The 15,972-nt window shown below is 48.6% G+C and overlaps 1 protein-coding gene across 5 annotated transcripts in view; it reads right to left on the reverse strand.

Moving 5' to 3' along the window:
* Positions 1–15,972, reverse strand: part of ATP2B2 (ATPase plasma membrane Ca2+ transporting 2) — a 464,478-nt gene that overhangs the window by 335,658 nt on the left and 112,848 nt on the right. For all 5 annotated transcript variants that reach the window (XM_049862310.1, XM_049862309.1, XM_049862313.1 and 2 more), the window contains exon 2: positions 10,688–10,733. The gene's annotated coding sequence lies outside the window, so the exon portion shown is untranslated. The remainder of the gene's footprint in view (positions 1–10,687; positions 10,734–15,972) is intronic.

Genomic DNA, 15,972 nt, shown 5'->3' on the forward strand with positions numbered 1-15,972 from the left:
CACACCTCAGAGAAGTGGTGTCCTCTCTCCTACTGTACCCACCACCACATCTCCCTGGAGGCTCACGGAAGACCCCAGGAACCGGGTAAGGAGGTCCCAAAGAGCCGTGAAACATGCTCAGCTGCAGGAACGGGCTGAGGAGGCGTAGAAGTCAGGGTTTCTGGGAGGCTGCACAGGCCATCTGGGAGAGTCACGCTGGCAACTGCCTTTCAAGAGCTGACCCTGGGTAGGAGCAGCTTAAACACGGCTGCTGGGTGAGGGTGAGGAAACCAAGAAGGGGCCTGGCTGCCGTTAGAGCACGGACATTTTCAAACCCAATGCCCCTGCTCAACTTTTTGAGCCCCTTTCAAAATTGTGCATGCATGGGCATGGCAGGTGTCATGCCTGCCAGCCAGTATGGCTCAGCGCTGTCCTTCTAGATGCTTCTCGCCACACAACCTGCAACCACCAACATATTCATCATGCCAGGAGAAGAAATTGTAGGGTCATGGGCTTCTAAGTAAAATTGATTGGGTAGACAGTTTCTAAATTGAGAATGTCCTAAGGCTTTGCTCGCTCTCCCAGTGATAGGCTGTTTGACAGAACCAGGATTCCTCACAACCTCTTCTCAAAAACATTGGCATGACCCCTCCCACATCCACACACCACCCTGGGTCTCATCCCTCTCCTCCACCTCTTTCTCTTCTCTATGTCTTCCCTCCTGCCCTCTCCCTTCCCCTTTCATGATGTATAAACAGATTTAGGGAGGAAATATCAACCTCTGCTTAAGGGAGCCTTAGGCTGATGTCTGGGCCTCAGTCTACCCCTCTGTGAAATGGGAGGCATGGGGAGGCCCTGCTAGCCCAGGTACACCATGCCTCTGAGTCAGTCCCAGCAGAGCTGCATGCATGCGGCTGAAGGGCCAAGCAGGAGAGCTTCCCTCGTGATGTGAAGGGCTGGGCTCCCATCCCTGTTCCTCCAACAGGCGACATGCAGCCTGCCTCAGCCAGGATGTGTCCATTTCATAGATGAAAACCAGACCTGCAGCTCACAGGGGCGCCTCTGTAGATCTGAGACTTTCAGAACCAAACAGTTGCCAGCTCCAGCCTCAGAGACCCTCTCCTGATCTCTTCCCTCTGTCTGTTAGAGCTGGTGTTGCCCATCGACTCCTCGATGAGGAGAATGACTCCCGGTTTCAACTTGGCCTTTTTGCTAAACGCTTTCTCCCCAGATGCTATTTGAGGTCATACTTAGGAGCCCTGCTGGCGCAGTGGTTAAAGCAATCAGCTGCTAACTGAAAGGTAGGTGGTTTGAAACCACCAGTAGCTCTGTGGGAGAAAGGTGTGGCAGTTTGCGTCCACAGAATTTTACAGTCTTGGAAACTCTATGGGGTAGCTAGGAGTAGGAATAGACTTGGCAGCTTTTTTTTTTTTTTACTTTGGTTTTATGTACCTTGGGAGAGGCGGGCAGGGCCACTGCTCTCATTTCACAGAGGAGGACCAATGAGGGCTGTGAGCAGAACCACACCCCTGCCCTAGGTGTGGGCAGGCGGTGGGTGCCGAGGGTGCAGGCAGGGGTGTCGGAGCCAGGCCCGCCTTTCCAGCCCACATTCCTAGCCAGGAGAGCACTGTCATCACTTGAGTGACATCCGACCTCCGTCCCCCTCCTGCCTTGAGCTCTTACTTGCCTCAGCTCCTGGAGCCCTCACATCCTACCCTGACACAGGTGGGAGGTGTCACCCTCCCCCTGCCACACGGAGGCAGCCCCAAGGCCTCACCACTGGTGGCGCAAGCAGACCCTGTCCTAGAGGAGGGGTGTTCCCTCTGCAGAGTGAGTCAGATGGGATGTAGGGCCTGCCCCACTCCTCCTCCAAACTGGTCTGCCAGGGGCCCCCAATTGTATCTACTTTTCGGTCTCTGAGTTCTCAAAAATTTTTGGCCTGTCTCCTCTCCCCTATTTACCCTGGCCTGGAAGAATCCTGTCCCATCTGGGTTATTTGCTTTAGCTCCTCTCTGGTCTCCTTTTTCAATCCTTGCCCCTGCAGTCTACTTTCCCGACAGCAGCTTACATGTAAGTCAGGCTGTATCACTCCCTGCTCCACTCTCAAGCGACCCTATCTACCATGGCCGGCAAGGCCCCCGTGGTCCAGTCCCCTCACCTCCCTCTCACCTCACCTCCTGCCTCTCGCTCCCTTGCTCAGCTTCTTTGGCCATCCTGCCTTCCTTGCTATTATGGACTGAATTGTGTCCCCGCAAAATACGTGTTGAAATCATATCCCTGTACCTGTGGATGTGACCCTGTTTGGAAATAGGGGCTTTTCTTTTGTTATGTTAATGGGGTCATAATGGGGTCATTGGATGGGGGGCTACTAAACCTAATCCCTTCGGAGTTACAGCAGAAGCAGAATAGACACAGAGACACATACTCGGGGAGGAACCAAGGAGTGCCCGGGACTACTGACCAGGAAGGAATCGACCAGGCCAATACCATCATTTGGACTTTTAGCTTCCAGAACTGTGAGAAAATAAATTTCTGTTCTTTGAAGTCACGCACTTGTGGTATTTCTGCTACAGCAGCACTAGGCAACTAAGACATGTGGTGTGCCTCAAACATCCAGGCTTCTGCCTGCCTCACGCTTTTGTTTTCCTGGACTGTTCTTCCTGGGCCTCCCTGTCTTCATTCCAGTCTGAAAGGTCACCTCCTCTGAGATGCCTTCCCTGACCACCCATCCCATCCTCCTCTCTCTCTCCTCTCACAGGCTTTATTTTCTTCCTCGATATCCTATATGTCACGTTTGATACTTATTTGTGTACCTGCTTATTGCCCCCTCCCTTAGACTGTCAGCTTCCCGAGGGCAAGGACCACATCTATCTTGTTCACTGTTCTAGGCCTAGGGCTTGGCTCAGTAATTCTTGTTGAATGAAAGAATGAATGTGTCAGCTGCTGAAGGAGGTGTCATATACATGATGTGGTATCTTATAGGGTCTTTGCTTTGTAGTTGGTTGTTATAGAGATTTATTTACACAGATATGGAGGGAATCACAATAGGGTTGTGCAATTTAACCCATTTGAGCTAAAGAAAAAAAAAAATGCTTTGTTAGTAGGTAACAAACAGATGCCCTGACAGCAAAATGTGTCAGGTCATCAACTTCAGAAGTTATTGAGAGACGAAGGACACAAAGACAACTGAGAAAAATCCATTGGTTGTGGAGTCTCCTGACTTGGGCTTTCATTTTGTTTCTCCCATCTCCTAGCTGTGTGACTTTGGGCAAGTGACATCCCCTCTCTGAGCCTCAGTTTCATTATCCGTAGAATGGGGAGAATGATTATACCTCCCGCCCCCTGCAGCTGTGGGGTCCTCTGAGGAGAGGGATGTGAACGGTGTGTCAACATCTACCAGGGCAGGAAGTCCCAGGGGTCTTGGGTAAGAAACAAAGAGTCAGTACCAAGTGAGTCTTCAGGAATAGTGGCTGACTTTTAGCCTGCCAGGAAAATTGCTAAAAGAAGACATTTTGCTCAGTTGGTGGAAAATTCAGAAACCAAGTTGTCATACACCATGGGACAAATTTTCTCCACCCTGCCCTTCGACAACTCCAAGATTCCAGCACAGTCCTTGGTCACACTCTGGGCACTGGCACTGGACCTTGGGCAGGTGGCCTCTTCACCTCTCTGGACCTTGAGACAGGCTTAATCTTCCCCATCCCTGTTGGCTGGCTTGCTAGGATCATTGGGAGTCAGAACCAACTGGGTGCCAGCAGTTGACGTCTGAGCTCAGACCAAGAGTTGGGGCAAGAGTTGGGCAAAGACATCGCAAGCATCTCTGCTAGTGCTCCTGCTTTCTGTCCTTGCCCAAACCCCAAAACCGTTTCTTACCACCCCACGGTCACCATTGAGTCCAGGATGCCACCATTTCTTGCCTGAACTGTGGCATCCAACTTTCCAATGGGTCCTCTCTTCCACTCCTGCTCCCAACCATCTATTCACCCCACAACAGCAGACAGAGCAGCTTCATAAAAACACAAACCTGTTCACATCACTCCACTGACTATAACCTTCCACTGGCTTCCTGATATTCTTAGGATAAAATCCAAACTCTCCTGATGACAGGGCCTTAGGATGTCATCCTCCTGCCTTCCCCTCTGATCTCTTATCCCAACAGCCTCCCCCTTTGCTCTCTGTGCTCCACTGACACTCAAGCTTCTGTACTTCCAATGTTTCTCACTCACTTCAGGACCTTTGCACAGGCTGTGCCTTTTACCAAGAATGCTCTTTTCCCTTACTTCAGTTTCCTCTTCCTTAAACTTCACCTTGGCCCATCATCTAATATCCATAAACTGCTAAAGTAGACTCATTCTCATACATCCTTCAATTTTCAGCTTAAATAAGCACTTCCTCAAGGAAACCCACCTTGATTCCACTCCTCCCCCGACCCCCTGCCAATTAGGTTCCCCTAGCAGACTGGATTTCATATAGTCATCATTTATTTATTACTTTATTACCTGTTTCCCCCACTAGGCAGCAAGCTCCACAAGGGGGACCATGTCTGCCTTACTCACACCTCTCACCAGTGCCATGCACTCACTAGAACTCAATAATCTTAAAAATTGTATAGACTCACCCCGGCATCATTTTGATTCTCTGTTGCCCCTTCCCCACCACCACCTATGCAACTTACAACCAACCACTGATTTTCCCTCATGGCATCAATCCTACCTCAAGGATACTTTCTGAGTACCTCCCATGAGGTCTGGTGGCAAACAGAGATGTGCAGACTGTGGGGGGACAGCCCAAGGGAAAGAGTGACTGCTGGGAGGTCAAGAAAACGCTTTAGAGCCAAAGGGCTCCATGAACTGGGCTTTGAAGGATGTTTAGGAGTTTGCCGGGTTAAGGTAGAGTAGACGAAAGGGCATAGAGAGAGGCTTAGAAGAATTACACAGCACTGAAAACATTGGCCATATATTCCTCTAGAGTCCCACTTCTAGAAACTCCATCTAGACCCTCATCCCCAGCATTTATGCAAAGGCCTGCTAACTAGATTTTCTGCTGCAGTCTCTCTTAGCTTCTATTTTCATTCTGTTCTGCCTTTGCTCAAGAACCTGCAATGACTCCCTACTACCTTCCACCTTAAATCCAGAGCCCAAACCTGACATTGGATGCCTGTTGCACCCTCTCCCCCGCCACTCAATGACTTTTTCTCTCATTACTCTCTGACAGAATCATCTTTGCTTCTACAGTCAAAGCACTTGTCCTGTTCTTTCTTTCCACCACCGATTTTCTGAGTAAAAGTAACTTTGGAGCAGACTGTAAGAAAAAAAAATTTTTTTCTAAGTTTGATTTTAATTTCCGGAAGCCTATTTTAACCATTTCATTGTGTAGAGCCAACTCACTGCTTCTCACCTCAGTAGAAGTGCTGGAGAATTTCTCAGTAAAGTTCGTTTCTGCAGCCTGAATTATTTTTCTCTAGCCTTCAGCAGCCATCTGTGGGCAGATGGGCTCTGTCAGGAATGGTTGTGCTTTATAGCTTCTGGGTCTTACTGGAGAGCTGAGGTGTCACCCAGGCGCACTGCTTGGTGTGATGTGACCGCAACATACCACCCTGGGGGCCCCTTAAAAGTAGGGACAGTGTCTTCTCCATCAGACACACCCTCTCTACCCCCACCCTAATACCATGCCCAATGCCGTGCAAAATAAATGGCCACAGTCACCAGGAGCAGGCTGCCCCTCAAATAAATGACCACATTCTCTCAGAACCAGACTTTCCAGGGGCCGAAGGAAGATTATGAGGCACTGGCTTTGAGTAAAAACTATTTCTGTGACAAAGAACACTTTAGAATGAAAAATGCCAACATAACAATTTTTCTTATACAGCTGACTGGCAAAATGCACACACACATATATTTGCGGGGGCAGACAATTTTTTCTTAACTGGAACTACTCTTTGTGATTATATAAACAGTGAATATCCCACTGTGGGAAATTTTAAAAAATGCAGAAAACACAAAGACGGTAAAGTCACCTGTTATCCTCTTGCAATTTTGGTAACCATTTCTCCAATCTTCTCTCTCTGTTCCTCCTTCTATCTTGCCTACTTATATTTTTTTCTACCTACTTCTAAAAAATACAGTTGCAGTTAAGATAAATTTTGGCAAATTGCTTTTTCACTGAACACTGAAATATGAACATTTATTTCTCATTATGTTATTAAAAATTTATCTCAAGCCCAGGTTACAATGGCTTCCCAGAATATCCCACTGTCTGCGTGTGCAGTAATGGACTCCCTAACCCCCTGCTTTGGATAGCTGTGTTTTCTGTTTTTAACTAATATAAACAATGCCATGATAAACATCCTTGTAGATAAAACTCTGCTCTTATCTTGGGTTTTTTCCTCAGCATAAATTTCCTAGAGGTAGAATACCTAAAGGAAGAGGGAACATAAATTGAAAGAGGAAACACAAATTCTTAAACTTTTTAGTAGGTTATGCCACTTTTAGGGGTATAAAACTCCAGACTATACACCTTAAGTGCTCCTTAGAACCTATGTCATAATTTCAGACATCTTAATAAAAAAGAAAAAAGAGAGAAAACCTAGGCCCCTGGCCATAGTCAACCCAAGAAAGTGACATCTATCCCCGGCTAAGACAGTTACCCATCAGGTGAGAGCCTGGTTACTTAGGAAGGGAAGGAAAGGAGGTGGTCTGGTTGTGTTTATGATACTCTGTGGAGTGGGGACCCATTTTACAGATGAAGAAACTGACAGACACGGAGAGGTAGAGTCGCTCACTTGCCCCAGGCCACACACAACTTGGAAATGAAGGTATCAGGATTTAAATTCAATTTTGCCTGGTTTCAAAGATCAAGGTCTTAAGTAAGAGTTATCCCCACATTTCCCAGGGACAGGGGCTGTATGGATGGTCGTGACACAGCTGGACAGGACAGTTCCAGGCCCAATTCCAGATCCAGCCCCAGTGTCCTGTTCTGCCTTCTGCTGGGTAACAGCCCAGATAAGGATGCAATAATGTGACCATGTCAGAGCAAATGTGTATACAGATAAAAGCAAGAAGGGAGGAGACACCCCTAAACCTACCTGTGGCAACAAGGAGGTGAAATTGTGAGTAAACCCTTTTCTGTATTTTCCAGTCTTTTAACAATGTGATGTTGCTTTCACAGTGATGTGATGAGAAAAGCAAGGTCTTTGAAGTCAGGCGGACCTGGGTTCAAATCCTGCCTCTTATCAGCTATGTGACCTGAGGCAATTCACTGCCCTTCTCCAAGCCACAGTTTCGTTACCTGCAGAGTTGGGGCTGAGCATTCTATCTTGTGCTCAGGGTGAGCTGGAGTGACAGGTTCCATTGCAACCTTAGCATTGTACCTGCCATGGGATGGGAGCCGGCAAATACCAGTTCTGGAACAAACTGGCACCTAGCTGAGCCCTGGGAATGCTGAGATTCATAGGCACAGCCCTTCCTGGGAGGAGCCACAGCGTGAGGTGGGAAGAGACAATTGTATCTTGAGGTGATCAGCACTGCAGAGAGGTAACATACCAAGTCCACCATTGTTTTCAGAAAATGATCAAGTCAGTGTTGGGAGGACAGTCTGCCATGGCCCCTTCAGCTTCCTTCTGGGACATCTAATCAGAAGCCTCAGGCCCAGAGCATTCTATAGAGGCTGGGAACTTAGCCTCTCTCTCCCAGTTTCTTCTCCTCATCAGGGAGCCGTCCCTGCCCCTCTGTTAGGTACACAGTAAACATTCTCTCTATACCCTGCTCATGCATGCACATCACATGGCATCTGGTCGACCCCGTTTCTTTATCTGTTCCTAGTGGCGAGGGAACAGAGTCTCTCAACTGCTGCATGAGAGGGTGCGCACAGACCACCAGCCCTGCGTCGTCAGCTGCAGCAAGTGACCCACTGGCCATGGGGGACTGACTCGTCAGCTGCAGCGAGTGACCCACTGGCCATGGGGGACTGACTTGGCAGCTGCAGCGAGTGACCCACTGGCCATGGGGGACTGACTCGTCAGCTGCAGCGAGTGACCTGCTGTCCGTGGGGGACTGACTTGCACTATTCAAGCTGACCTTGTTCTGTCTCTTCTCTTAGTGACTAAAGTGTTGTTCCATCCAGTGCCTGTGTGTGAGCTGTGCTTTTGCTGGGGACCCCGGACCTTGGCTCTACAGTTTGGTGCAGCGAGCAGGGTCAACAATCAGGCTCGTGTCCCCTCTGACAGCTCTTTATCCTTCCTTAGAACCACCTTCTGCTTTTACATTAAAACTTACCAGTCCCAGGTCCCAGTCCCCCAAAGCACCACTGTCTACCACAGCTAATCCATTCAGATAATTTCTACAATGCACACGACAAAAATCCTCACAACCAGACCAGTAAGCAACATCACGATAAACGGAGAAAAGACTGAAGTTGTCAAGGATTTCATTTTACTTGGATCCACAATCAACACCCACAGAAGCAGCAGTCAGGAAATCAAAAGACACATTGCAGTGGGCAAATCTGCTGCAAAGGACCTCTATAAAGTGTTGAAAAGCAAAGATGTCACCTTGAAGACTAAGGTGAGCCTAACCCAAGCCATGGTATTTTCAATAGCCTTTCATATGCACGTGAAAGCTGGACAATGAATAAGGAAGACAGAAGAAGACTTGAGGCCTTTGAATTGTGGTGTTGGCGAAGAATATTGAATATACCACGGACTGCCAAAAGAACGAACAAATCTGTCTTTGAAGAAGTACAACCAGAATGCTCCTTAGAAGCAAGGATGGTGAAACTGCGTCGTACATACTTTAGACATGTTGTCAGGAGGATTCAGTCCCTGGAGAAAGACATCATGCTTGGCAAAGTACAGGGCTGGCGGAAAAGAGGAAGACCCTCAAGGAGGTGGATTGACACAGTGGCTGCAATAATGGGCTCAAGTATAATAACGATTGTAAGGATGGCGCAGGACTGGGCAGTGTTTTGTTCTGTTGTGCATAGGGTTGCTATGAGTCGGAACTGAGTTGATGGCACCTAACAACAACAACTACACGGGTGGCCACAGGTTACTAGACCACCCCAGGTAGCATTTGGGGAAAAAAAGAATGTAACACACGTTTATTTTATAAAACCTGAAAAACATAAAACTCTTTGGCATCTCCTGCCTGGTGGGTAGATGAGAAGGTAGAGGGAGTTAGAAGCTGGTGAAAAGGACAGGAAAAGAGAGAGTGAAGGGAGAGAGCAGGCTGTCTCATGGCGGGGAGAGCAACTGGGAGTATGTAGCAAGGTGTATATAAGTTTTTGTGTGAGAGACTGACCTGAGTTGTGAACGTTCACTTAAAGCACAATTAAAAAAAAAAAAAAAAAACCACAAAACTCAAATTGCCCATAATCTCCTAACTTAGGAAAAAATAAAACCGCAGAAAATTTTGGGAACAAATAGTGGGGATGTTTGCACAACAAAGTGAATACAGTTAAAGTCACAGAATTGTACACTTAAAAAGGCTTAAAATGGCAAATTTTCTGTTACCTATAGCTTTTTTTTTTCTTACCACCAAAAGAAAGTCTCTGGGAGATAAAAAATGAATAGTTTTGTAAGTATAAAACAAAACAAAATACTACTGATGACATTTTGATGGAGGCTTTCAAGCCTCTTCCTCGTCTTCTCCCAAGGGATGACACACATGAGGCGGTCTGGGGCACTTTCACAGGTCAGTGGGTAGGGGTGCTGGATGGGGAAGCTCTACCCGTATCAAATGCCCTGCAGGCAACCGCTCATTCCACCTATGAATGAAGCTGGCTCCACACACACCCACTCTGTAAAACGAAAAAAACCAAAGCCGTTGCCGTCGAGTCAATTCTGACTCATAGCGCCACTCTGTACAAGGACAATTTCTCTGACTTTGCCAGGAGAGCAGTGACCCAGGCATTGGTCAGGGAAACTACTGGCTTGTCCCTGAGAACTCACAGTCAGTCCCGCAGGGAACGAGGCTGTGTCTCCAAATGTTTGTTTGTGAACAGATGGTTTGGACTGAGGGCACGCTTTCCCACGGGGTTGCAGGCTAGCCCACAGGGGTCCCACTGACCCAGGAGAGGAGCCTAAGATGGCACTCTCAGAGCCAGCTCAGCTCAATCACTGAACCAGCTCCCCGGACTGTCTTCCACAGGCTCCTTGAGAGAGCCCTTGTCTTTCCCAGGCTCCACCCAGGCTGGGTCAGTCCCCCTCTGAACAGGGCTCCCCTTTCTCAGACCCCCAAATCAAGAAAATCCCTCAGTGTGGCTGATCCATGAGAAAACAACTGAAAAATAATCTGATGGTGTTAAAAGATACTAAAGTGTGAATGACCGAAACAATAGCTACCTGATCCACCCAGAAACATTGCTCTTTAAGAATTTAAGAATCCAAAAAACCTCCGTTTTGGTAGAACACCACACCAAGGGTAAAGTGGAAATAGGTAAGCTCCGTGGGAGACTGGCAAGGGAAAGTCCTAGGCAGGAAAAACACCTGTTCTTCTCCTGCAACCCCCAGGTTAGCTGGATTAAGGGTGGTCAGGGCAGCAGGAGTGCAAAGGGGTAACAGAGTCGGGGTGATTATACAGACCCCTGGGCGTTTTAAATTGGAGACACTGAGCAGCTCTGAAGCGTGCAAACAGAGGTGAGTCGGGGACAGAGGTGAGTCGGGGATTTACGAGCCCCAAGTGAGCCAAAGGGCCATGGTGGTCACGCTTACCTGTCTCCTCTGCTGGCTCTCAGTCCACGCTCCAGGTGTGGGAAACCTACGGACAAAGATCAGAAAGGCACGTCAGTGAGGGTATTTTCCAAGTGGCAAACTGGCAGCCCAGATCTAGTCATAGCTGTGCTCAGCTGAGACAGTGCTTAACATTTAATATCTGAACCCGATCCGAGTATTTAGAAACCATGGGGTTTTGCACAAAAGTCTGGCTTTCTGACTCCTCTTGGGCAATCTGTGTTTCTAGGCCATATTCCAGCATGACAGGACGGTCCCCTCCAGCCCCAGCCTCTCTGACCCCCTGTATCCCCCACAGGTCCCCAGAGTTTGCAGCCCTTGCTCTGCTGTCTGACTCTGGAAGTGGCCCCATTTACGGGACACATCTCCTAGTCTTGGCCAGGCTTCCTCCTCTTCCACCTGCTCCGGACACAAGCTGAGAATTCTGGAGAGAGAAAGCCAGTCCCTTCCCTTGGAGTAATCAAGAGAGAAGATCATGTCAGACTCTGGACAAAGTTGGGGTTGCTGGTCCTGGGGCCCCCTCTTCAGGGTCCCTTTCCAATATCCTTGTCCTGCAGACTCTGAAGGGTTGGAACAAATCAGGGTCATGGGGCACCATTTAGTTTGAGGAGGGCTTAATAAAGGAAATGAAGGACTTATTACAAAAGTGTGGGCGGGCAAAAGTGGGGATGCCTATACTATCACCCTGGTCCTGAAGAGAGTAGGGGTGGCCCTGATAGTGATAGTGTTGTCACCTGTGGTCAAGTGATGCAACCAGCTCAAGGTGACCCTGAGGGAGGGAGGGAGGTGGGAGACTAAACATCACTCTCCTTCACTCTATATCCTGCCAGCGCTCCCCACTGGCCAAACCCAACTGGGGAGGGAGTCCGTCGAAGCAGCCAATCAAGTTTGTTTCTAGGGCACAGTTCCAGGTGGAGAAGGGTAGACAGTGAATCTCGAGGGGCAGATATCCAGCACAGTGGCCGTACTTCCCTGTGCCCTGTTCACCCACAGGGTCCATGCCCCTCAAACCTCAAGCCAATCCTAAACTACAAACGGTCAGAAAGCTCAGTTCCACCCTAATGACAGTCGGTACTGGGAACTTGTGCTGGCCCTTCCTGGACCTGCGTTTTCCGCTGTCCTCCAGCCCTGGAGCCTAGCCTAGCCTGGGCCTGATCTTCCCTCACCACGCAGACTGTTATCTTCCCTGTACACCTGCAGAGTCCTCTCACTAGAGAGCCAGACCCTCCCCTTCTTGGAAAAAACAGCCCAGCCCAGAGTTCACGGAGACCCAGTACAGGGCAGCAGGTAACGCACAGAGCCACGAGGCTGACACAGAGCCAGACACGGAAGCACAAGGTGGGCCAGCCAGAGAGTTCTCCCCAAGTGTCTTCTGGGAAGAACATGGGCTGGGCGGGAGGCAGCACAGGCAGGGTTTCATGGAACCCGGGCCTGCTTTTTCCAGGTGGGGAAACTGAGGCCAGATCACACAGGCAGAAAGTGACAGAGTCAAGGTTCTGTTTATCCCACGTGGCCAGGGACACAGGCCTCATTCAGGCCAGGAACGTGGTGTTGGGCTCAGTTTGCTGAATGACACTTCTACTAATAGGCACCAACATTGAAGGATTCCTCTGGGCAGGCACTAAGCTCAGCCCTGAAACCTCAGCTTGTTTACCCCTCACCCCAACTCTCTGAGGTAGGCACTGTTATTATTCCCATGACGCAGTTGGGGAAAGGTGAGTCCCGGAGGAGGTGTATAAGGTGTCTCAGACCTGCACAGCAGGTGAGCTAAGAATCAAGAGCCACAACCTCAACCACACATCAGGAATAAAGACTCGGGAGTGGGCCTATGCTGAAGGCCTCACACCCATTCTCCCATTCCTTTTTTTAAAATAAACTTCTTATTTTGAAATAGTTTTCAATTTACACTAAAATTTGCAAAGATTGATTAGAAAGTTCCCAATACCTGCATCCAATTTCCGTTATTAATAATGTCTTACATTAATATGGTACATTCGTCACAATTAATGAACCATATTGGCACAGTATTAACTCAAGTCATACTTGATTCAGATTTTCATTAGTTTCCTAATGTCTTTTTCTGTTCCAGGATTCCATCCAGGACACCACATACATTTAGTAATCACGTCCCCATGGGCTCCTCTTGGCTGTGAGTTTCTCAGACTTTTCTCATGTTGGATAACTGTGACAGTTTTTAGGGGTATCACTGGTCAGGTATTTTGCAGAATGTCTCTCCATTAGGATTTGTCTGATGATTTTCTCATGGATAGACTGGGGGCTATAGGTTTTGTGCCATCACCCATCTGTCAGTTTGTCATTCCATGGTGGCTTGCATGCTGCTGTGACGCTGGAAGCTATGCCACCCATATTTCAAATACCAGCAGGGTCACCCACGGTGGATAGGTTTCAGCAGAGCTTCTAAACTAAGACAGACTAGGAAGAAAGGCCTGGCAATCTACATCCAAAAATTAGCCAATGAAAATCCTATGGATCACAGCAGAATATTGTCTGACTCACTTGCTTCAGACACATCATTTGTCAGTTGAAGGGATCCATTGCTTGATGAAATAGAGGGACAGCAAGTGAGAGGGAGACCCTTGGTGAGATGGATTGGCACGATGGCTGCAGCAATGAACTTGAACATGCCAGTGACTGGGACTGAGCAACATTCCGTTCTATTGTACATAAAGCTACCATGAGTCGGAGTTGACTCGATGGGTTTTGGGAGGAAGACCACAGAGGTAAATTGCCTTTCTCATCACATAATTTCAGGGGTCCCCTGTTAATTTGATAAGCACAAGTTAGGTGGTTATTTAGCATCTCCTGACATTTGCTCCTTGCACTCATTTTCTGACCCTTTGTGGGCCTCTCCCTGATGTCTTTGCCCATATGAGGCAAAAGGCTTAGAATCAGACATCTGTCGTGTCCTTGTTTCTTCCAGTGATGTTCGGGAGGCTTCCCCAGGCTCAGCTGGGGCCCACTTGCCCCAGACCCCAGACTCTAAGCTTCTGTGGACAGTAGGGTGCCCCCTGCTGTGGACAGCTAACCCTGCCTCACCAGCAGCACCCTCACCTCCTCTGGCAGGGACTGTTGGGATGAATGATTGATGAGCAGTCTGTCCTCACTGGTGAATTTTTCATCATGGAAGAAAGGAGACCCCGGCCCCTGCCCAAAGTAGACTGTGAGGAGGGTGGTTCTTGGGTGTCAGCACCGTTAAAGTTTCATCCATAGTGTCAGCAGCCAGCAACTCTGTGAACAGGTTTTCTGTCTATAAATAAAGAGGAGGGGCTGGAATGGGGAGTGATTGGGGGGAAAATCCCCAGGTCTCCAGCACAGAAGATTCTAGGTGATCTGAGGCTGAGGGACACAGAGACCCCAGAAGGCCTGGGGTAAGTCTGACCACAGGGGCCACGGTGTGGGAGCTGGAGGCCACCCCAGCTGTCAGAGTCTCTGATTCTTGCCTTTCTAAATTGCAGGTGACCGTGCCTCTCACCCTGGATCCTCTTACAGCCACTGAACTGAGACACGCTGAGCTCAGAGCATGGTCCTAGGTGCTGTTGGGCACCTCCAGCCTTGGAAAGATGGAGAGACTGGGAAGGAAGGGGGCCAGTTTTAGCCACTGCCCCAGAAGAGCAGGATGCCTGTGGGATTATCTGCAATTCAGTGAAGGCCTGGGTTCAAATTCCATCTCTGTTACTAACTGGCCTGGATTCCTTGAGCAAGTCACATCAACCTCCTGAGCCTCAGTTTTCTCCTGCATAAAATAGGGATAGAAACAGTGACTGTCAAGGGCAGGTGTGAAGGTAAAATGAGATGATGCTTGGAAAACACTTAGCACCGTGCCTGGCACTAGTGAGTCCTCAACAAATGTCTCCTATCACAAGGAAGAAAAAACCACTGACTCTGCTCTCAAACTGCTTATAAACTAGTGGGCATCTCACACAGGTTTAAAAAAACCCACCAACCTACAAGGAGGAATGGAGCAAAGGTAAAATGGTGCTATAAACACAGGGAAAATTTGGGGGGAGGATCATTTTGATTTGGGGGTAGCAATCAGGGGAGGCTTCCTGGAAGACAGGGCCTGAAAAAATACACCTCCAAGCACTTCCATGACTGTTCTCCTTGGATGGGAAGACTTCTCCATCCTGAACTCCCCTCTTTGGGCAAACTGGGTGGTGAGCTCGGCCCCTACTCCCTGTGAGGCGTCGGGCAAGTTCTAGCCCCTTTGTGGTCCCGAGGTTCTTTGTCTGAAACAAAGGAATTAGACTAGATTCGAGTCTCCTAGAATGAGCTCTGGGGAGTACTCATCTTTTGAGAGGCTCCCTAAGACAGAACACCATGGCAGAAAATGTCTGAGAAATATTTCATGGTGTAGCCCCCTCCTCCCTTTTAGATTTCACAGAGCAACATACACATCAAGGCTCTGATAAGTCCTGCCACATAGAAACTGGTATAGTTTTGCTTCACCCAACACTTACCAACCTAACTTAACCATGGACTCTTTGTGAGTAATGTTTATTACCATCCGGCCAAACTAGCATTCCTCAGAACACACTGGGGAACGAAGGTACTTTTCTGCTCCGTCATTTGGTGACTCCGTAAGAGTCTGGGGTATGGAATTTCACCCTCTGGGTAACTTTTCTAAAATGTCTCTGCCTCACTTCTGGCTAAGATGTCAGGCCATCCTCTTCCAGCTCCCACAGCAGACACCATGTCTGGGTCTCCATTTCAACAACCTTTGCATTGCCGTCCTGGGTGTGTCTCTCTCTGCAATGGACGGTAAGCTTCTTGAGGGAGACACGGTGCCTGGACACTGGTGTGTTCCAGGGCATGACAAGCTCAGTGCCTGAAACACACACAGCATGCTCAGTATATTACTAAACACAGAGTGAGGTTTAAAATACTCAACAAGTGGTATGGCCTTGGCAGAGCCCCTGGGTGGTGCAAGAGTTTAATGTGCTTGGCTGCTCATCGAAAGGCTGGAGGTTTGAGTTCACTCAGAGATGCCTCAGAAGAAAGGCCTGGAAATCTATTCCTGAAAAGTCAGTTACTGCAAACCCTATGGAGCACAGTTCTACTCTGACGCACATGGGTCACCATGAGTCAGAGTCGACTCGAAGACAACTGGCTTATGGCCTTGGCATGTAGCAAGCTGGACCCCAGCTATAAATGACCAACAGGGATCTCTTGTCCAGCACTTGTCAAACATCAGCCCTGTAGAACGAATGAATGAGTGGATGAATGGATTGCAAGGCCTGCCCAAGAGA

Source organism: Elephas maximus, chromosome 20, assembly GCF_024166365.1.
Source record: "Elephas maximus indicus isolate mEleMax1 chromosome 20, mEleMax1 primary haplotype, whole genome shotgun sequence".
Lineage (NCBI taxonomy): Eukaryota > Metazoa > Chordata > Mammalia > Proboscidea > Elephantidae > Elephas > Elephas maximus.